Genomic DNA, 22,641 nt, shown 5'->3' with positions numbered 1-22,641 from the left:
AGATGCAGAGAAAGGAGTGAAAAGTACAGGGACTGCCTGGTTGCTTTCAGCAATCAGTTTCCTGATTTACAAAATTGTACCCTGCTGGTATCAGTAATGTTGCTTTGGACAATGAAGCTGCTAGACCAGTCTCTTCTTACTGAGGGATTAAAGGCTGCACTGATGCTATTTTCAACCCTGCCAGACATCAACCATACACACATACAATGTCTTTGTAAACCAATGTTGATCATAATGAAACATTAGCAAGTCATCATCATTGCGATTGGCAACTTTTCAATCATCATAAACATTTCTGGAGTGAAAATCAAATAATATTTCATTATTGCAGCAGAAATTAAAACATTGCATAAGGTATGAAATACAATGGGTTACTGGTTCTTCAAGAGTTAATGATTTTTTGGAAACCATGGAGTGGAGCAATATTCTGCACTGTTATGAGAGGTTTAAGAGATCTAATGATGTTGTTTGGGGACAATGTGATGTACTATATATTTACAATTCCTGTTTGCACCTACAGGGATTTACAGTAAATTATTTATACACCTTATTCAGACCAAATGGAGATATTTTAGTTAAACCTAATCACTCATTGGCTTGAAACTACGAGCGCCTCTCCCTATAAATGTTCGCAGCCTCTTGTGGTTTATGGCACATTTCATTTCCAGTAAAATATGTTGTCCCACAGAGACATTGATACAGTATAGTATGATGTTATCATGCAGGAAACCTTTCAGGGTGCATTTACACTGCAAGCTTAGTATCAGTGCAAAGTGATTTCAGCTTCATATCGACATTAATGCAGCGTTATAAATCCAGAGCCAGGTCAGGAATGAAGCAGGGTGAGACTCCGCGGAGAGAGCAGCCGCATGATGCTTCAGTTTGATATTGGCTGGAGAGTAAATTCAATGCAGGGTCCACCTGACCCTGCAAACGTACCTCTCGACTAGGTCAAAGATAGACACAAAATGCTGGAGTAAGTCAGCAAGACAGGCAGCATCTCTGCAGAGAAGGAATGGATGACAATAGACAATAGACAATGAGTGCAGGAGTAGGCCAGTCGGCCCTTTGAGCCAGCACCGCCATTCACTGCAATCATGGCTGATCATCCACATTCAGTACCCCGTTCCTGCCTTCTCACCATATCCCCCGACTCTGCTATCTTTAAGAGTTCTATCTAACTCTCTCTTGAAAGCATCCAGAGAATTTACCTCCACTACCTTCTGAGGCAGAGACTTCCACAGATTCACAACTCCCTGGGTGAAAATGGTGTTCCTCATCTCCGTCCTAAATGACCTACCCCTTATTCTTAAACTGTGGCCCCTGGTTCTGGACTCCCCTAACATCAGGGACATATTATTCAAGAAGGTAATTATATCTCAAACCCAAAATTAGAAAAGTGACTGCACTTCAATCTCAACATTTGATTTGGTATATAGTGGTATGGGGCATCCAGAGAGAGATGCAAAAGACCTTATGTAAATGCAAGATTTGTTTATCTTTTAGCTACAAGGAATGGTTGGACAAGCTTGGATTAACATTCTGGAGAGTCAGAAACTGCGAGGAGACGTGAGCAAAGTTTCTGTGGGGCATAGATAGTCAGAGTCTTCCTGGGTGTGGAAATGTCAAATAATAGAGGGCTCAGCTTGAAGGTGAGTGGAGGAATGTTTAAAAGACTCAGGTGTTTTTATACTTTTATACAGAGTATTAGGTACCTGGAATGCAGATACGTTAGTGACATTTAAGAGCATTTGCATGAATATGTAGCGATGAAGGGATATGGATCATGTGCAGGGAGATGGGATATGTTTAATTTGACATAATGGTCAGCAGAGACATCATGGGGCATAGCTCTTGAGTTGAACTGTTCACTTCTATAACAACATTTCCAAAACAACATTCTTGTCATTTCACTACTTTCTCCACGAGGTAGTAGAAGGCTTTTAGTGGCCACTGGAAAATCCAGTCTTTGTTTGTGAGTCTGGTCAGTGTACTTCAACGGTTAAACTCAATTCACAATGCTGTCACCATCAGGCAGGTTGCAGTCCATGCCAAACTGTGTTATTGGCAAATATCTATCAAAAGTTGCTGGATTGCGATCGCATACTTCTTTCCACCACTAATACCAGGTAAGTGTTTCTAAAGTCTCAAATACTGTCCTATTTGAGCCCACTGGATATGATACAAATCAAGGAGCAGAACATTGTATTTTAAACCTGGTGGGTGACACAGACAAACATCAACAGATCCTTTAACAGTTTAATAGAACCTTTGCCCAATGAGGCACAGATGTTTCAATATGCACAGGACAAGATATGTATATAAAAGAGGACCCTGAAGTTAATATTGGTAGAATGATTCAGAGTTAAAACGTCAGACATTTCTGAACCAATTTTTAAAAAAATATTTCTGAACAAATTAGCATTTATTTGTGCTATAATACAAATTATGCTATAATATAGAAGTTAATTTAAAGAAAGCAATGCATAATCCAAGTTCTATATCAATAAAAGGTCTGGGAGCATGTGTTTTTAAACCAGTAAAAGCTACCGGCCATGACATTATTTCATAATAAAACAGAAGGTGGAGCATATTGATGGACTGCTTGACTGTAACACAAAGGCGTGAATTTGGTAAAAGACTGCAGTCGGCGAAGAACAGTATTTTTTGTCGACAGTTTAACCTCCATGCCTGTCAATTGTGACCTTTCGCCAACCCCAACAAGAACCTGATTTCTTGCTCTTACTGTTTGCTGGCAGCTGGATGAATGTCGGACTTGACAGCACATGATTTTACATGAAAAGGGGAAAGATACTGGAAAAAGCATGTTTTGTGCAGATAGTGTACATTTGTTCACCGCTCATTACGGTCGGTTCTTCAGCCTCAGCGAATTGATTGGGAGTGAACGTCCTGTCTTCCTTGCAAGCTAGGAGGCGTTATTGACCTGCCTGGGAGCTCTAATGACCCCTCGATGACCTCCCTTTCACCTGAAATTGACCTTGAAAGCAACCCAGGGTTCATACTCATTTTTTTTTTTTTTTAAACAAAGGCCGTCCAACCAGCATTGGCATTATTGGAATTGACACATTGAGCTTTCTCCTTTGACTACTTTTTATGCAACGGTGGGGGAAGTGATCGTGAAGGGGTGGGGGAGGAGTCCCAACACATCTGAAATCCACGCACATTTGAAGCACTCTCTGTTTGTTCAGATTTATGGATCATGCCAAGAAGAATTTGTGCTGCTTGTCGCTAAATTTCACCATTCATCATTATTGATCAGACTGCACACTCAAACCACACTATGACAATTGCTATTTCAGTTGTTATGGGCTGTAATGGGCCAAGGGGAAGATTTAAACCTGCACAAAAGCTATCTGTAATTACACATGAATAATCCATGAAGGCTCTACTAGGCTTCACAGTCAGCTGCTGGTTATTCGAACAGTCCACTGCCAATGTGCCTGTCTGCACTCTGTCCCTCTTTCTGTCTCCCTTTTTCATTACCAAGACCGGCAAAACCACTGTTGTGTGTGCAAACACATTGCGTACTGAAAGTCAAGACTTGTCTTCCTCTGAAAATGAATTTGTAAAATTGGAGAGTGGCGAAGGGTTGTGCGTCTCTCTGCAGTCTTGATCATTTGATGAACTTGACTGTCTATTAAGAGTGGATGAAGGAATTAACCCTTTGCAGGTTCCAACCTATTTCTTGTTAGGACAGCAGGATATCTCTTAACTTTTTAAACTTCTGTGTCATTATCAGTTTATTATTTCCTACTTGATCAATGAATTATCACATTTGCTGAATTTCATTTTCCCCAAAAGTGTTCATTTCTAGTAGGAAGGAAAATTCAATGCTAGCATTTATATCAAGAGGGCTGGAATACCAATAACAGAGAGGCTTATAAGGCATTGGTCAGGCAGCATTTGGCGTTCATTGGCTATATTTAAAAGGTGTGGCCCATTGTGGCCAAGGGGATCAGGGGGTATGGAGAGAAGACAGGTACAGGATACTGAGTTGGATGATCAGCCATGATCATATTGAATGGTGGTGCAGGCTTGAAGGGCCGAATGGCCTACTCCTGCACCTATTTTCTATGTTTCTATGTTTCTAAATGGCCTAATTCTACTCCTATAACTTGTGAACTAGCAGTAACAAGTTCAATGTAAGATAATAAATAAAGAACTAGAGTTGCAGATTACATTTGTTTTTTTTTACAAGAATGCTATTTTGTTCACTTCAAACAGCGAGTAAACAAGCCCTTCAGACCCTGCGTTAACCATCAAGCACCCAGTTACATTAATCCAGTTTTACTCTGTCCATATTCATAAATCGGAAATGTCAGTGATGCAGTTGAACAAAGGGGACAATGAAGGCATGAGGGAGGAGCTGGCCAAGGGCAACTGGAAAGAGATCCTAGCAGGAATGACGGTGGAACTGCAATGGCAGGAATTTCTGGGCATAATCCAGTAGATGCAGGATCATTTCATTCCAAAAAAGAAGAAAGATTCCAAGGGGAGTAGGAGGCAACTGTGGCTGACAAGAGAAGTTAGGGATTGAATAAAACTAAAAGAAGAAATGCATAACACAGCAAAGAGTAGCCGGAAGACAGAGGATTGGGAAGCTTTCATATGACAACAGAAGGAAACAAAACGGGCAATACGGGCTGAAAAGATGAAGTACGAAGAGAAACTGGCCAGGAATGTAAAGAAGGACAGTAAAAGCTTCTTTAGGTATGTTAAGGGAAAAAGAGTAGCAAAGTCAAATGTGGGTCCCTTGAAGGCAGACACGGGTGAAATTATTATGGGTAACAAGGAAATGGCAGAAGAGTTGAATAGGTACTTCGGATCTGTCTTCACTAAGGAAGACACAAACAATCTCCCAGATGTACTGGAGGACAGAGGATCTAAGGGGGAGAGGAATTGAAATAAATTGTCATTAGGCAAGAAATAGTATTGGGTAGGCTAATGGGACTGAAGGATGATAAAACCCCTGGGCCTGATGGTCTGCATCCCAGGCTCCTCAAGGAGGTGACTCCAGAAATAGTGGATGCATTGGTGGTCATTTTCCAATGTTCAATAGATTCAGAATCAGTTCCTGTGGATTGGAGGATAGGTAAAGTTATCCCACTTTTCAAGAAAGGAGCGAGGGAGGAAACGGGGAATTACAGACCAGTTAGACTGACCGGTGGTGGGAAAGATGCTGGAGTCAATTATTAAAGAGGTAATAATGTGGCATTTGGATAGCAGTTAAAGGATTAGTCCAAGTCAGCATGGATTTATGAAAGGGAAATCATGCTTGACTAATCTTCTGGAATTTTTTGAGGCTGTGACAAGTAAAATGGATGAAGGGTTGCCAGTGGATATAGTGTATCTAGACTTTCATGAAGCCTTTGATAAGGTCCCACACGTGAGACTGGTGACTAAAATTAGAGCGCATGGTATTGCGGGTAGGGTGTTGACGTGGATAGAAAATTGGTTGGCAGACATGAAGCAAAGAGTAGGAGTGAACGGGTCCTTTTCAGAATGGCAGGCAGTGGCGAGTGGAGTGCCGCAAGGCTCGGTGTTGGTGCCGCAACTGTTTACCATATATATTAATGATTTGGAAGAGGGAATTAGGAGCAACACTAGCAAGTTTGCAGATGTCACAAAGCTGGGTGGCAGTGTGAACTGTGAAGAGGTTGTTAGGAGGTTGCAGGGTAACCTGGACAGCTTGAGTTTGTGGGCAGATGCGTGGCAGATGCAGTATAATATAGATACATGTGAGGTTATTCTCTTTGGTGGCAAAAACAAGGGGGAAGATTATTATCTCAGTGGGGTTAGGTTAGGCAAGGGGGAGGTACAGCGACAGCTGGGTGTCCTTGATGGAATGTTGGCCTTCATAACAAGAGGATTTCAGTATAGGAGTAGAGAGGTTCTTCTGCTGTTGTATAGGGCTCTGTTAAGACCACATCTGGAATATTGTGTACAGTTTTGGTCTCCTAATTTGAGGAAGGACTTTCTTATGATTGAGGCAGAACAGCGTAGGTTCACGAGATTGATCTCTGGAATGGCGGGACTGTCATATGAGGAAAGATTGAAAATACTAGGCTTGTATTCACTGGAGTTTAGAAGGATGAGGGGGATCTTATAGAAACATATAAAATTATAAAAGGACTGGACAGGCTAGATGCAGGAAAAATGGTCCCAATGTTGGATGAGTCCAGAACCAGGGGCCACAGTCTAAGAAAAAAGAGGAGGCCATTTAGGACTGAGGTGAGAAAAAACATTTTCATCCAGAGAGTTGTGAATTTGTGGAATTCCCTGCCACAGAGGGCAGTGGAGGCCAAATCACTAGATGGATTTAAGAGAGAGTTAGATAGAGCTCTAGGGGCTAGTGGCTAGTGGAATCAAGGGATATGGGGAGAAGGCAGGCACGGGTTATTGATTGGGGATGATCAGCCATGATCACAATGAATGGCGGTGCTGGCTCGAAGGGCCGAATGGCATCCTCCTGCACCTATTTTCTATGTTTCTATGTTTCTATATAGATTGTCCTTCCCACCCCTGCAGACAGCACCATTCACCTACGTTCTATGTGCAATTTACAGTAGTTCATTAAGCCTCCAATTTCACACCTTTGCGATGCAGGCTTTTTGGAGGGAGAACTTGCAAACTCCACACTGATAACACCGGACGTTGAACCTGGATAGTCAAAGCTGTGAGGCAGTGTCTCCTGGCTGTGCCACAATGCTATCTTTCAGTCTGCCAGTGCATCATAAAATCATTGGCCAACCTAAATCCTTTTGCTTCAACATCTTAAATTACCCTTGTGGAAAATAGTGGGAATTATAGTCTTAGCAGGATCTTCTGGATAGAAAGTGGCCATTCAGGCTACTGTCTGTACCTAGAAACCTAAGAAATAGGTGCAGGAGTAGGCCATTCGGCCCTTTGAGCCAGCACCACCATTCAATATGATCATGGCTGAACATCCAAAATCAGTACCCCATTCTGGCTTTTCCCCCATATCCCTTAATTCCCTTAGCCCGAAGAGCTAAATCTAACTATCTCTTGAAAACATCCAGTGAATTGACCTCCACTGCCTTCTGTGACAGAGAATTCCTCAGATTCACAACTCTCTGGGTGAAAATATTTTTCCTCATCTCAGTCCTAAATGGCCTACCCCTCATTCTTAAACTGTGACCCCTGGTTCTGGATTCCCGCAGCATTGGAACACTTTTCCTGCATCTACCCTGTCCGATCCTCTAAGAATTTTATATTTTTCTGTAAAGGGGCTTTCCCACTTGGGCGTCCTAATCCGCGAGTTCTGGCGAGTTTGCCCTTGACTCATGCTCGCAGCATGGTCGACACAAGGTCGTAGGAGGTCTTTGTAACTCTCCTTCATGCTCGAGAGTGGTCTCTGGGTACTCAAGGCCTCAGCTAGGTCACGGCGTGTTTTTCAACATGTTGAAAAATGCCCGCAAGTAAAAAAAAGGTTGTCATGGAAAAAAATCGATACTTTTTTTTTACTGGTATGTTTAGTCGTAGTAGGTCTTAGTAGGTCGGCATGTTAGTCATAGGTAATCGAGGGTAGTCGAAGGTAATCGAAGGTAGTGGGAGATAGTCTTCATCATAGTCGAAGGGAGGTCGAAGGGAGGTTACAGGAGATTGAAGGAGGTCGTCTGCACTCTCCACTATTCGATGTCCAATTTTCCCGAAGCTAGCTAGTCGTAGCTAGTCTTCAACATGTTCGAAGGAGGTCTTCAACATGATATTTTTCCAAACTCTCCTAAACTCTTCTGAACTCGCCAATTAGGTCGACCAAGTGGGACAGTTCCTCTCATCCTTCTAAATTCCAGTGAAGACAAGCCCAGTCGACCCATTCTTTCATCGTACGTCTGTCCCGCAATCCCGGGAATTAACTTGGTGAAACTACGCTGCACTCCATCAATACCAATAATGGCCTTCCTCAAATTAGGAGACCAAAACTGCACACATTACTCCAAATGCGGCCTGTTGGGCATCGAACATTGTATATCATACATTGAGCAGCTATTCTTCTAATACTTTTGCCGATAGTCTCCTCTACTGTGTAATTTCTTCTAAATACATTGAGAATGTTGTGAGAGTACTGTCAAGCCTAGCATTCAACCAACTGGCAGCAAGCACCCTCCGAGGGATAAAAACCCTTCCTCAAGTCCACTCTACTTCTTTTTCTCCTTCAAATCTATTCCCTTCAGGTTATAGACACCTCTATTAAGAGGAAAAGGTTTCTCATTATAGAAACATAGAAAATAGGTGCAGGAGTAGGCCATTCGGCCCTTCGAGCCTGCACCGCCATTCAATATGATCATGGTTGATCATCAAACTCGGTATCCTGTTCCTGCCTTCTCTCCATACCCCCTGATCCCTTTAGTCACAATGGCCACATCTAACTCCCTCTTAAATATAGCCAATGAACTGGCCTCAACTACCTTCTGTGGTAGAGAATTCCACAGATTCACCACTCTCTGTGTGAAAAATGTTTTCCTCATCTCGGTCCTAAAAGATTTCCCCCTTATCCTTAAACTGTGACCCCTTGTTCTGGACTTCCCCAACATCGGGAACAATCTTCCTGCAGCTAGCCTGTCCAACCCCTTAAGAATTATGTAAGTTTCTATAAGATCCCCCCTCAATCTTCTAAATTCCAGCGAGTACAAACCGAGTCTATCCAGTCTTTCTTCATATGAAAGTCCTGACATCCCAGGAATCAGTCTGGTGAACCTTCTCTGTACTCCCTCTATGGCAAGAATGTCTTTCCTCAGATTAGGAGACCAAAACTGTACGCAATACTGCAGGTGTGGTCTCACCAAGACCCTGTACAACTGCAGTAGAACCTCCCTGCTCCAGTACTCAAATCCTTTTGCTATGAATGCTAACATACCATTCGCCTTCTTCACTGCCTGCTGCACCTGCATGCCTACTTTTAATGACTGGTGTACCATGACACCCAGGTCTCGTTGCATCTCCCCCTTTCCTAATCGGCCACCATTCAGATAATTATCTGTCCTATGATGTCCCATAATTTTGCACACCTCATTCAGGTTAGCTTTAGACTTCTCTTTTTTTTTTTTAAATAGTTCCTCCTCATAGCTGAAATGTTCAATCCCAGGCAAAGTCCTGGTGAATCATGTCGGCAGAGCAATTATGTCATTGGTATGGAGTGGAACTGCACTCAGAACAGATTACATTTTGTTTAAGAATGAACTGCAGATGCTGGAAAATCGAAGGTACATAAAAATGCTGGAGAAACTCAGCGGGTGCAGCAGCATCTATGGAGCGAAGGAAATAGGCAACGTTTCGGGCCGAAACGTTGCACCCGCTGAGTTTCTCCAGCATTTTTGTGTACCACAGATTACATTTGTTTGTTTATGGTAAATCAGGGCAATCGTTCACTCACTCTGCAAGTGCAAAACAAATTCTGCATTTGAGAGCAATAACTTTAGTTGCAATCTGGACTCGTGAGGTGAGATTGAGTAATACACATGGACATTGAACCTTTGATTAAAACTACAGGCTGCTACAACAAGGTCAGAGAATGTGTAGAAACATAGAAACATAGAAAATAGGTGCAGGAGTAGACCATTCGGCCCTTCGAGACCATTCAATATGATCATGGCTGAGCATTCAACTATGAAAAGTCGTGACATCGCAGGAATCAGTCTGATGAACATTCTCTGTACTCCCCATATGGCAAGAATGTCTTTCTTCAGATTAGGAGACCAAAACTGTATGCAATACTCCAGGTGTGGTCTCACCAAGACCCTGTACAACTGCAGTAGAACCTCCCTGCTCCTATACTCAAATCCTTTTGCTATGAATGCTAACCAACCATTCACTTTATTCACTGCCTGCTACGCCTGCATGCCTACTTTTAATGACTGGTGTAGCATGACACCCAGGTCTCATTGCATCTCCCCTTTTCCTAATCGGCCACCATTCAGATAATAGTCTACTTTCCTGTTTTTGCCACTAAAGTGGATAACCTCACATTTATCCACATTATACTGCATCTGCCATGCATTTGCCCACTCACCCAGCCTATCCAAGTCACCTCGCAGCCTTCTAGCATCCTCCTCACAGCCAACACTGCCCCCCAGCTTCGTGTCATCCACAAACTTGGAGATGTTACATTCAATTCCCCCGTCCAAATCATTAATCAATATTACTAAAAGTCTGTTCTTGACCGGTTTTGGCCATCTCTGCTGCGATTTCCGAGAGAACGCCACCACCTACGGCCATCATTTTTGGCCACCTCGCTCAGAGCCCCCCTCCGCCGCATGTGTGCCGAGGATTTTCCCCGTCGATTAAAAGTAACAGAGATATTAATGTTTTTATAAAATTCCCCATTCTCTCTGCTGCCCCCGCTGGTGGCAGGGGGGGAGGGACTATAAAACCAGGAAGTGGTGTGCCTCACTCACTCTTCAAGATGGAGGAAGGCAGAGGTTCACGTTTCTCTGAGCTGTGAATAACACTGAACACATGTTAACTCAAATGTAAGTGCCCTTAGTGGTTCTAGAATGCTTGCAGAATGTGTCTATTGGTTCTAAACTTGCAAAAAAGTGTCTATTGGTTCTAAATCTTGCAAAAAAATGTCTATTGGTTCTAAAGCTTGCAATAAAATGTCTATATTGGTTCTAAAGCTTGCAAAAATGTCTATTGTTTCTAAAGCTTGCAAAAAGTGTCTCTATTGGTTCTAAAGCTTGCAAAACATGTCTATTGGTTCTAAAGCTTGCAAAAAAAAAATGTCTATTGGTTCTAAAGCTTGCAAAAAAAGTGTCTATTGGTTCCAAAGCTTGCAAAAAAATGTCTATTGTTTCTAAAGCTTGCAAAAAAATGTCTATTGGTTCTAAAGCTTGCAAAAAGTGTATCTAAAGCTTGCAAAACATGTCTATTGGTTCTAAAGCTTGCAAAAAAATGTCTATTGGTTCTAAAGCTTGCAAAAAAAGTGTCTATTGGATCCAAAGCTTGCAAAAAAAATGTCTATTGTTTCTACTTGCAAAAAAATGTCTATTGGTTGTAAAGCTTGCAAAAAAATGTCTATTGGTTCTAAAGCTTGCAAAAATGTATATTGGTTCTAAAGCTTGGAAAAAAAATGTCTATTGGTTCTAAAGCTTGGTCAAAAAAATGTCTATTGGTTCTAAAGCTTGCAAAAAAATGTCTATTGGTTCTAAATCTTGCAAAAAATCTATTGGTTCTAAAGCTTGCAAAAAAATCTCTATTGGTTCTAAAGCTTGCAAAAAATGTCAATTGGTTCTTAAATGGTTCATACTAGCATTCCAGAAAGCACCCCCCCCCCCCCCCCCCCCCCACTCCCTTCCACTCCCTTCCCTCCCCCCTTTACTGGTTGGCTTGGCTTAGGTGGGTCTTGAAATTGAAAGGCACTACTTACTGCAAATGGTGGCATGAAGTTGAAAGGCACTACTTACTGCAAATGGTGGCTTGGGAGCTTTGGCTTGAAGTTGAAAGGCACTGTTACTGTAAATGGTGGCTTGGTTGCTTTGGCTTGAAGTTGAAAGGCACTACTTACTGCAAATGGTGGCTTGGTTGCTTTGGCTTGAAGTTGAAAGGCACTACTTACTGCAAATGGTGGCTTGGGTGTGGTTTGAAGTTGAAAGACACCACTTACTGCAAATGGTGGCATGAAGTTGAAAGGCACTACTTACTGCAAATGGTGGCTTGGTTGCTTTGGCTTGAAGTTGAAAGACACTGTTTACTGTAAATGGTGGCTTGAGTGCAATGGCTTGAAGTTAAAATGCATTACTTACTGCAAATGGTGGCTTGGATGCAATGGCTTGAAGTTAAAAGACACTACTTACTGCAAATGGTGGCTTGGGTGCTTTGGCTTGAAGTTTAATGGCTCTACTGTAAATGCACTTACTTCCTGTTTGCACTGTATATTGATTTTAGATAAAACGCTACCACTTACGGCTGTGATTGTTGGCCATCTTACTCAGTCCCCCTCCGCTGAGCAGATGCAGAGAATTCTTCCCATCAATGAAAAATAAAAGTGTTATTAGTTTTTAAAAAAATGTTGAGAATCTCTCTCCTGTCAATCACTCCATGAAAGCCACACCTTTTCCGGTGTTGGGGGGAGAGGGGTTATAAAACCCGGAAATGTGGGTGCGGCTCAGTCTCTGCAAGATGGAGGAGGGAGAGGTCATGACTCGCTGTCTTTAGTGGCTTTGCACCCTACTTCAAATGGTATGAAACTGCACTTGAATTTGGTGGCCTTGCACCCTGCTAGAAGTGGTAAGAAACTGCACTTGAATTTGGTGGCCTTATACCCTGCTTGAAATAGAATTTCAAGGATTAGAATCAACTACCAGCCCACCAGCCGTGAGTGAGTTGCCAGCACAACAGGCTTGATTGACTGAGACGCCAGCCCATGAATCTATTCTGCTAGAATCAGCCTGCCATTGTGAAAAGGACCCGTTTACTCCTACTCTTTGCTTCCTGTCTGCCAGCCAGTTCTCAATCGACATTAATACTGAACCCCCAATACTGTGTGCTTTAAGTTTGCATACTAATCTCTTATGTGGGACCTTGTCGATAGCCTTCTGAAAGTCCAGATACACCACATCCACTGGTTCTCCCCTATCCACGCTACTAGTTACATCCTCGAAAAATTCTATAAGATTCGTCAGACATGATTTACCTTTCGTAAATCCATGCTGACTTTGTCCAATGATTTCACCACTTTCCAAATGTGCTGCTATCCCATCTTTAATAACTGATTCTAGCAGTTTCCCCACTACCAATTTTAGACTAACTGGTCTGTAATTCCCCGTTTTCTCTCACCCACCCTTTTTAAAGAGTGAAGTTACATTAGCTACCCTCCAATTCTCAGGAACTACTCCAGAATCTAAAGAGTTTTGAAAAATTATCACTAATGCATCCACATATTCTGGGGCTACTTCCTTAAGTACTCTGGGATGCAGCCTATCTGGCCCTGGGGATTTATCGGCCTTTAATCCATTCAATTTAGCTAACACCACTTCCCTGCTAACCTGGATTTCACGCAGTTCCTCCATCTCATTTGCCCCCCGGTCCCCTGCTATTTCCGGCAGATTATTTATGTCTTCCTTAGTGAAGACAGAACCAAAGTAGTTATTCAATTGGTCTGCCATGTCCTTGTTCCCCATGATCAATTCACCTGTTTCTGACTGCAAGGGACCTACATTTGTTTTAACTAATCTCCTTCTCTTCACATATCTCTAAAAACTTTTGCAGTCCGTTTTTATGTTCCATGCCAGTTTTCTTTCATATTCTATTTTCCCTTTCCTATTTAAGCCCTTTGTCCTCCTCTGCTGGACTCCGAATTTCTCACAGTCCTCTGGTAGGCTGCTTTTTCTGGCTAATTTGTGTGCTTCATCTTTTGTTTTGATACTATCCCTGATTTCCCTTGTTATCCACGGATGCACTACCTTCCCTGATTTATTATTTTGCCAAACTGGGATGAACAATTGGGGGACCAGCATTCTGGCAGGCAGGTGACTAACATTACTTGATTATCAAATAACTTTTCTGCTTCCAAAGACATTCTCTCAAATGCCAAAAACAATATTATTGTTAAAATGGGGGAAATGTAAAACTGCTTTATGTTTTTAATCCTACCCAAGGGAGAAGCCCATGAACTGTAGCTTGTGTATTTTGCAGTCTTGTACTCAGCCTGCTCGAAGCTCCTTTGTAAACCTGTTGCCAGCTAGAAGAGTCTTAGTTATCTTTCAATTGATGGTAAAAACATTCCACAAAACATATATCTGTTGGTGTTAATTTATTTTGATCAAAGGACCAGATAGGAATGAGAGCCAATTTTGTTCAAATGACAAAGCTTCTTAAAATGTCTATGTGTGCAAGATGAAAAATTGACAGCACCAGAAGATACATTGAGACTTTGCTAGGTATATCAGATAAGTTGGAAGGGATGAGTCCATTTTTCTTGGCAGGAGTGCTGTTTTTCTTTGCGATTATTCCCCAGGCTGTGCAGTTGTACCCTTCAAATAACCAAAGTTCTCATTTTCACTGAAGATTTGCTACCTTTCATCTCCTGCGCTCTCACATCTGCAGATATAAATGAAGAATGGACCCCCCATCCAAAGTTGCCACTGGGAATTCACTGCTTCAATATTCAGCATGCTAGATATCCAGAAAAGAATAATGGGTCAAAATTATATAGCTCTGCATGTGAATATGTTTTTGATTCAGATGGAATGACATTATAACTTTCATTTTACAAGAACGGAGCGAAGGAGAAAATGGGGAATTATAGACCAGTTAAAACTCAGAAACATAGAAAATAGGTGCAGAAGGAGGCCATTTGGCCCTTTGAGCCAGCACCGCCATTCATTGTGATCATGGCTGATCGTTGCCAATTAATAACCCGTGCCTGCCTTCTCCCCATATCCCTTGATTCCACTAGCCCCTAGAGCTCTATCGAACTATCTCTTAAATCCATCCAGTGATTTTGACTCCACTGCCTTCTGTGGCAGTGAATTCCACAAATTCACAACTCTCTGGGTGAACACGTTTGTTCTCACCTCAGTCTTAAATGGCCTCCCCTTTACTCTGAGCCTGACTGGTGGTGGGGAAGATGCTGGAGTCATTTATTAAAGAAGTTACTAGACTAAGTGGGACCCATTACTAGACTAAGAGCTGGTCCCCCAAAGCACTATTATACCTCTCCACCAATTCCAATATTGGTGGCCAGTGGGTGTTGTGTGCCGATTTTGTCTGGTTTCCAGAGGGCTAGTATGGACAATGTGGACTGAATGGATTCCAGCTCAGTCACTCAGGCCTGGTGGGCAGGCAGCTCAGAAACTGCCAGAAATTCTGCCCAAAACTGGTGAGAGACTGTGTGAGAGAAGGGGAAGAGGGTGGAGAATCTATTTTAGACATTTTTCATATTTTTCCGCAGATCACAGCAATGAAGGAGGAATGGTTATCTTGGCCTGGTGCTCACAGGGAGCCGATGAAGGGAGGGAGAAACATACTAGGGGGAGGTTTAATACTTGCAGGGGGAATACTTATTTCTGGGCCAAATGGACTCCTCCTGGGTTAGTACAGGCCTGTTGGGCTGAAGGGGCTCTTTTAATATACAATGCGAGTGAAATCTCAGGGAAAGGCACGTTTTCTGGACTTCGCCTGGCCTGGCATGGGCCAAAATGCTCCTCCTTGGCTAATACAGGGATCTTGGGCAAAATGGAATGGTTTATCGGCTAATAAGGGCCTTGTGGGCCGAAATTAATCATTTTCCAGGACAAGGGGTCACAGCTTAAGGATAAGGGGGAAATCCTTTAAAACCGAGATGAGAAGAACTATTTTCATAGTCGAGGCCAGTTCATTGGCTATATTTAAGAGGGAGTTAGATGTGGCCCTTGTGGCTAAGGGGATCAGAGGGTATGGAGAGAAGGCAGGTACGGGATAATGAGTGGGATGATCAGCCATGATCATATTGAATGGCGGTGCAGGCTCAAAGGGCCGAATGGCCTACTCCTGCACCTAATTTCTATGTTTCTATGTTTAGGCAGGCCAAACAACTCATTTCATTTCCATTTTAATTTCAAGCACAGGGCAGGCCAAATAGCTGATTGCATTTGCATTTCACTTCCATTGCCATTACAGTCTCAAGCACAGGTCAAGCCAAACAGCTTTTGCATTTTCTTTTTTTTGTTTTTTTTGTTTTTTTTTTTTTTGTTTATTTTATTAGAAGTTAATACAGCACAAAACAGTACAGTGGCGCCTAATTTTAGGTGCCAACTATGTAATACCGTAATCCATTCTATGTACAACCTCTAGTTTTATGTTATAAGAAAAAAGTAAGCAGATCAAGAAAAAGAAAGCAATAGAAAGGGGAAAAAGTGGAAAAATAGATGGCAGAGAGTAGAAAAACGTGAAGTGTGTATATAAAAAATAAAAAAAGGAAGAGAGAAAGAGGAGAGTAGAAATAGACGGGAAGGCCCCTTAAAAGAGAATTTTTCAAATCTGTATTCGGAGATGTAGCTCTATCCGCGTCATGAACTGAAATCGGCAATCCTTACGGCACCGCTGCATCACATGATTCCAAAAAGTCGATGAAAGGAGACCAACTCTTTAAGAATTGGTCATATTTATCTATTAGTCGGAGTCTCATTTCTTCAAGGCTTGCATTGCATTTCACTTCCATTGCCATTACAGTCTCAAGCACAGGTCAAGCCAAACAGCTTTTGCATTTTCATTTCACTTCCATTGCCTTTGCAGTTTCAAGCACAGGGCAGGCCAAACAGCTGATTGCATTTTCATTTCCCATCCATTGCCATTGCAGTTTCAAGCACAGGGCAGGCCAAACAACTGTTTAGATTTTCATTTCACTTCCATTGCAGTTTCTAGCCCAGGGCAGGCCAAACAGCTGATTGCATTTTCTTTTCACTTCCATTGTCATTGGAGTTTCAAGCACAGGGAAGGCCAAAAAGCTGATTGCATTTTCATTTCATTTCCATTGCCATCACCGTTTCAAGCACAGGACAGGCCAAACAGCTCATTGCATTTATTTCATTTCATTTCCAATGCCATTGTAGTTTCAAGCTCAGGGCAGGCCAAGCCAAACATTCCATTTCATTTTTATTAAGGGCTAACAAATCATTTATTGCAGACTCACAGTTCAGTTTTCACCGATTTGAAAGAGTTATGGCCTCTCCCTCGCGATGCTGCTGAGCGACTGAATCATGTTCAGGCATCCGGGGTTTAATAGTCCTGCCCGGCCCCCCTGGAAGGGGCGTTACCTTAACCCCGGTGATTGACAACACTCATAGTTTTTTTTATTTTTCATCGATTAGAAAAATCCTCGGGGCCAGCTCAGCGGAGGAGGACTGTGAGTAAGATGGACAAAAATCATAGTGATGTATGGTAGTTGTTTTTCTAAAATCAATATACAACGCAGACAGGAAGTGTTCAATATTAGACTTTGAATTATATAGATAACTAGACTAAGTGGGACCTGTTGGGTCCTATGTACACATGGGAGGGCTGCAATATTCCACCTCTCCAACAATTCCAATATTGGTGGCCAGTGGGGGGAGGGGGGGTTTTGGAGCACTAGCATGGGTGCTGTGGGTTGAAAGGACTGGTTTCCAGAGGGCTAGTATGGACATTGTGGGCCAAATGGATTCTTGGGGTGGCAGCTCAGTCCCTCAAACCTGATGTGCTGGCAGCTCACTCATGGCTAGTGGGCTCTCAGTTGACTCACGGCCATTCCTTGAAATTCCATTTCAAGCAGGGTGCAAGCCCACCAAATTCAAGTGCAGTTTCAGACCACTTCATGCAAGGTGCAAGGCCACCACATTCAAATGCAGTTTCATGCCATTTCAATCAGGGTGAAACCATCATAAAACCACACAAAACACCACGAAACAACACATAAACACCACACTCACTGTTCAGTAGACACTCAGTGTGTTCAGTTGATTCACAGCTCAGACATATTCATGACCTCTCCCTCACCCATCTTGCAGAGACTGAGCCACACCCACACTTTTGGGTTTTATAATCCCTCCCCCTCCCACTGGAAGGGGCGTGGTCTTCATGGCGTGATTGACAGGTGCAAAATTATCAAAATACTTTAAACACAAATAATACTTTTATTTTTCAATGATGGGAAGAATCCTCTGCACCTGATGAGCAGAGGGGGGTTGAGTAAGATGGCCAAAAATCGCAGCTGTAAGTGGTAGTATTTTATCTAAAATCCATATACAGTTCAAACAGGAATTTGTCAAGTTTAGACTTTTAATCATGCTTTATTTCTAACCAACCACCACCAATAACCATTTGCTGTGCTTTATTTCAAACCAACCACCACCAACAACCATTTGCTGTACTTTATTTCAAACCAGCCACATTTTCATTTTGAAACCACATTAAGGGCACTCAAAGTTAGTAAAACCACACTCACTGTTTAATATACGTGTTCAGTGTTATTTGCAGCTCAGATTGAGAGACATGACCCTCTCGCTCACCCATCTTGCAGAGACAGACTCTTGAGGCACTCAACCCTTCCGTGTTTTATAGTCCCTCTAGAAGGGGTGTGCCCTTCAGGAGAGAGAACATCAACATTTTTAAAACACTAATAACTCTTTTATTTTTCATCGATATTAAAAATCCTCTTGTCCTGCACAGCGGAGGCGGACTCTGAGTAAGATGGCGAAAAATCACAGCCATAGCGTTTTTTCTAAAATCAATATACAGAATCACAGGAAGTGGTCAAGATCATACTTTTAGTAATATAGATGGCGCATTTGGATAGCAGTAATAGGATTGTTCCAAGTCAACACGGATTTATGAAGAGTGAATCCTGCTTGACTAATCTACTGGAATCTTTTGAGGATGTGACAAGTAAAATGCATGAAGGAGAGCAAGAGGATATAGCGTATGTGGACTTTCAGAAAGCCTATGTTAAGGTCCCACATAGGAGATTAGTGGGCAAAATTCGAGCACATGGTATTGGGGTTAGGGTATTGACATGATTAGAGAATTGATTGGCATTCAAGAAACAAAGTGTAGGAATAAACAGGTCCCTGTCAGAATGGCAGGCAGTGGCGAGTGGAGTGCCGCAACGCTCGGTGCTGGGGCTGCAATTATTTACAATATATATTAATGATTTCGATTATGGGGTTAAAAGTAACACTAGCAAATTTGCAGATGACACAAAGCTGGGTGGCAGTGTGAACTGCGAAGAGGATGCTAGGAGGTTAAAGGGTGACTTGGAGTGAGTGGGCAGATGCGTGGCAGATGCATCATAATGTAGATAAATGTGAGGTTATCCACTTTTGCGGCAAGAACAAGGAGGCAGATAATTATCTCAATGGTGTCAGATTAGGAAAAAGGGAAGTACAACAAGACCTGGGTGTCCTTGTACCCCAGTCACTGAAAGTAAACATGCAGATACAGAAGGCAGTGAAGAAAACTAATGGCATGTTGGCCTTCATAATGAGAGGATTTGAATATAGTAGTAAAGAGGTCTTTCTGCAGTTGTACAAGGCCCTGGTGAGATCACATCTGGAGTATTGAGTGCAGTTTTGGTCTCCTAATTTGAGGAAGGACATCCTTGCTATTCAGGCAGCGCAGAGTAGGTTCACAAGGTTAATCAGGAACTGGGATGGCGGGACTGCCATATGAAGAAAGAGTGGGCATGTATTCATTGTAATTTAGAAGGATGAGAGGGTATCTTATAGAAACGTAAAAAATAATAAAAAGACTGGACAAGTTCGATGCAGGAAATATGTTGCCAATGATAGGGGAGTCCAGAACCATTGGCCACAGTCTAAGAATATGGGGGAGGCCATTTAAAACTAAGATGAGATTAAAAACCTTTTCACCCAGAGAGTTGTGAATTTGTGGTATTCTCTGCCACAGATGGCAGTAGAGGCCAAATCGCTAGGGGCTAGCAGAATCAAGGGATATGGGGTGCAGGCACAGAATACTGATTGTGAATGATCAGCCATGATCTCAATGAATGGCGGTGCAAACTCAAAGGACCAAATGGCCTCCTCCTGCACCTGCTTTCTATGTTAACCGTCTGTGTATGGTGTGGAGCATGATATTAAATATAATGCTTGTAAGCGTGCTCTTGTGATCTGTAGAACCAAAGAGGATAAATGACTAAAATTTCCTGATTTTAAATTTTCTGACAATAATCTTAGTGTCTATAATAAGGTAAAATATCTTGGACATTATATTACAGAACAAATGACAGATGATGAGGATATTTATAGGCAACAACGTATGTTGTATGTACAGGCGAATATTCTCTCGCGTACGTTTGGTGCGTGTACAGTTGTGGTGAAGATGTCGCTGTTTAGAGCATATTGCACACCACTCTATACTGCGCACTCTGTGGTCGAACTACGGAAAGACAAGTTTGCAGGGATTAAAGGTGGCCTATAACGATGCCATGAGAACATTGTTAAGGAAACCTAGACGGTGTAGTGCTAATAACATGTTTGTGGCTGCAGGAGTCAGTACTTTAGAACCTATCCTAAGAAATCATATGTATAAATTCATTTGCAGGATAAATGACACTAAAAATGTAATTATTGTGGCCTTGTCAAACATAAGGTTTAGCACTACACGCTACGAATCCCAGTTGAGGGTACACTGGTATCGTTGTCTCGTTGTAGGACATTTATCATTCTTTTTTATTCTGGATTAATACACAATGGATTCAATACACATTATTCATGTATTGTGTTTTTTTTAAATATATAATATATGATGCTTTTATAAGTGATATACTAAGATTTAATGTGTATTTTATGATGTTTTTATATGCAATGTATTTTTATGTAATGTTGTACCTTGGCTGGGCCGAGTCTGAAATAAAGATGATTATTATTATTATTATTATTATTATTCACATCAGTTAATGAAATCATATGGTTTAAATTGAAATTACGAGTCCAGTGGTGAGGAAGCCTCCACATATTGCAACTGGAAATAATGTGCATGTGAATTTACATCTGCTATTGCTGAAGAGATCAAGAAGATGACACAACAAATCTATGGTGGCATTTTAAGGTTTCAACTGATGGTAAAATAATGCAATAGACTTGCAATAAATTGATTCAATATTCTTAACTATCTGAGATTAGCCCCTTAACCCAGGCAGAATTTTTGTTCTCTACTATGCACAACAGCCAGAATGGCAGAAAGTAGCAACAGTGTGTGTGTGTGTGATAAAAACCATAACTTTGAAGTATTTCACTGAATTCATGATATTTATAACATTCATGACAGAAGAAGTTTAATGTGGATAAATGTAGGGTTATCCACTTTGGCATCAAAAACAGGAAGGCATATTACATGAGTATAGAAGTTGGGATGTAATGTTAAAATTGTACAAGGCATTGGTCAGGCCAATTTTGGAGTATGGGGTACAATTTTGGTCGCATAATTATAGGAAGGATGTCAACAAAATAGAGAGCGTACAGAGGAGATTTACTAGAATGTTGCCTGGGTTTCAGCAACTAAGTTACAGAGAAAGGTTGAACAAGTTAGGGCTTTATTCTTTGGAGCGCAGAAGGTTAAGAGGGGACTTGATAGAGGTCTTTAAAATGATGAGAGGGATAGACAGAGTTGACGTGGATAAGCTTTTCCCACTGAGAGGAGGGAAGATTCAAACAAGTGGACATGACTTGAGAATTAGGGGACAGAAGTTTAGGGGTAACATGAGGGGGAACTTTTTTACTCAGAGAGTGGTGGCTGTGTGGAATGAGCTTCCAGTGAAGGTGGTGGAGGCAGGTTCGTTTTTATCATTTAAAAATAAATTGGATAGTTATATGGACGGGAAAGGAATGGAGGGTTATGGTCTGAGCGCAGGTATATGGGACTAGGGGAGAATACGTGTTCGGCACGGACTGGAAGGGTCGAGATAGCCTGTTTCCGTGCTGTAATTGTTATATGGTTATATGGTTATTACTATCTAAATGGTGTCAAGTTGGGAAAAGGGGAAGTACAATGGGATCTTGCTTCCTTGTTCATCAGTCTATGAAAATAAGCATGCAGATACAGCAGGCAGTGAAGAAAGCGAATGGCATGTTGGCCTTTATAACAAGGGGAATCGAATATAGGAGCAAAGAGGTACTTCTGCAGTTGGACAGAGCCCTATTGAGACCACACCTGTAGTATTCTGTGCAGTTTTGTTCCCCTAATTGGAGGAGGGATATTCTTGCTATTGATGGAGTACAGCGTAGGTTTAGAAGGTTAATTTCCCGGGATGGTGGGACTGTCATATACTGACAGAATGGAGCAGCTGGGCTTGTACACTCTGGAGTTTAGAGGGAGGGGAGGGGATCTTATTGAAACATGTAAGATTGTAAAGGGTTTGGACACGCTAGAGGCAGGAAACATGTTCCCGATGTTGGGGGATTCCAGAACCAGGGGCCATAGTTTAAGAAGAAGGGATAAGCTTCTTCTTAAACAGAGAGAGGAAACACTTTTTCTCATAGAGAGCTGTGAGTCAGTGGAATTCACTGCCTCAGAGGGCAGTGGAGGCCGGTTCTCTGGATACTTTCAAGAGATAGTTAGATAGGGTTCTTAAAGATAGGTATTATGGGGAGAAGGCAGGTGCGGGGTACTGATTGGGGATGATCAGCCATGATCACATTGAATGGTGGTGCTGGCTCGAAGGGCCGAATGGCCTACTCCTGCACCTATTGTCTATTGACATACTTTGATTTATGTTATCTGAGCAGTTGAACAGGTACTTTGAATCCATCTTCACGAAGTAGGACTTAAACAATCTCCCTGATGTACCTGATGTGGTCGGAGGATCTAGGGTGACAGAGGGACTGAAGGAAATTCACATTGGACAGGAAATGGTGTTGGGTAGACTGATGGGATTGAAAGCAGATAAATCCGACAGTCTGATGGGCTGCATCCCAGGGTACTTAAGGAAGCTCTAGAAATTGTGGAATTTCGAAGAATGAGAGGGTATCTTATTGAAACATATAAGATTATTAAGGATTTGGACACGCTAGAGGCAGGAAACAAGTTTCCAATATTGGGGGTCCAGTTCCACAGGCCACAGTTTAAGAATAAGGGGTAAGCCGGTTAGAACGTAGATGCGGAAAAACTTTTTCACACAAGAGAGTTGTG

The sequence above is a fragment of the Leucoraja erinacea genome, chromosome 3 (genome assembly GCF_028641065.1).
Source record: "Leucoraja erinacea ecotype New England chromosome 3, Leri_hhj_1, whole genome shotgun sequence".
NCBI lineage: Eukaryota > Metazoa > Chordata > Chondrichthyes > Rajiformes > Rajidae > Leucoraja > Leucoraja erinaceus.
This window is presented reverse-complemented; position numbering follows the sequence as displayed.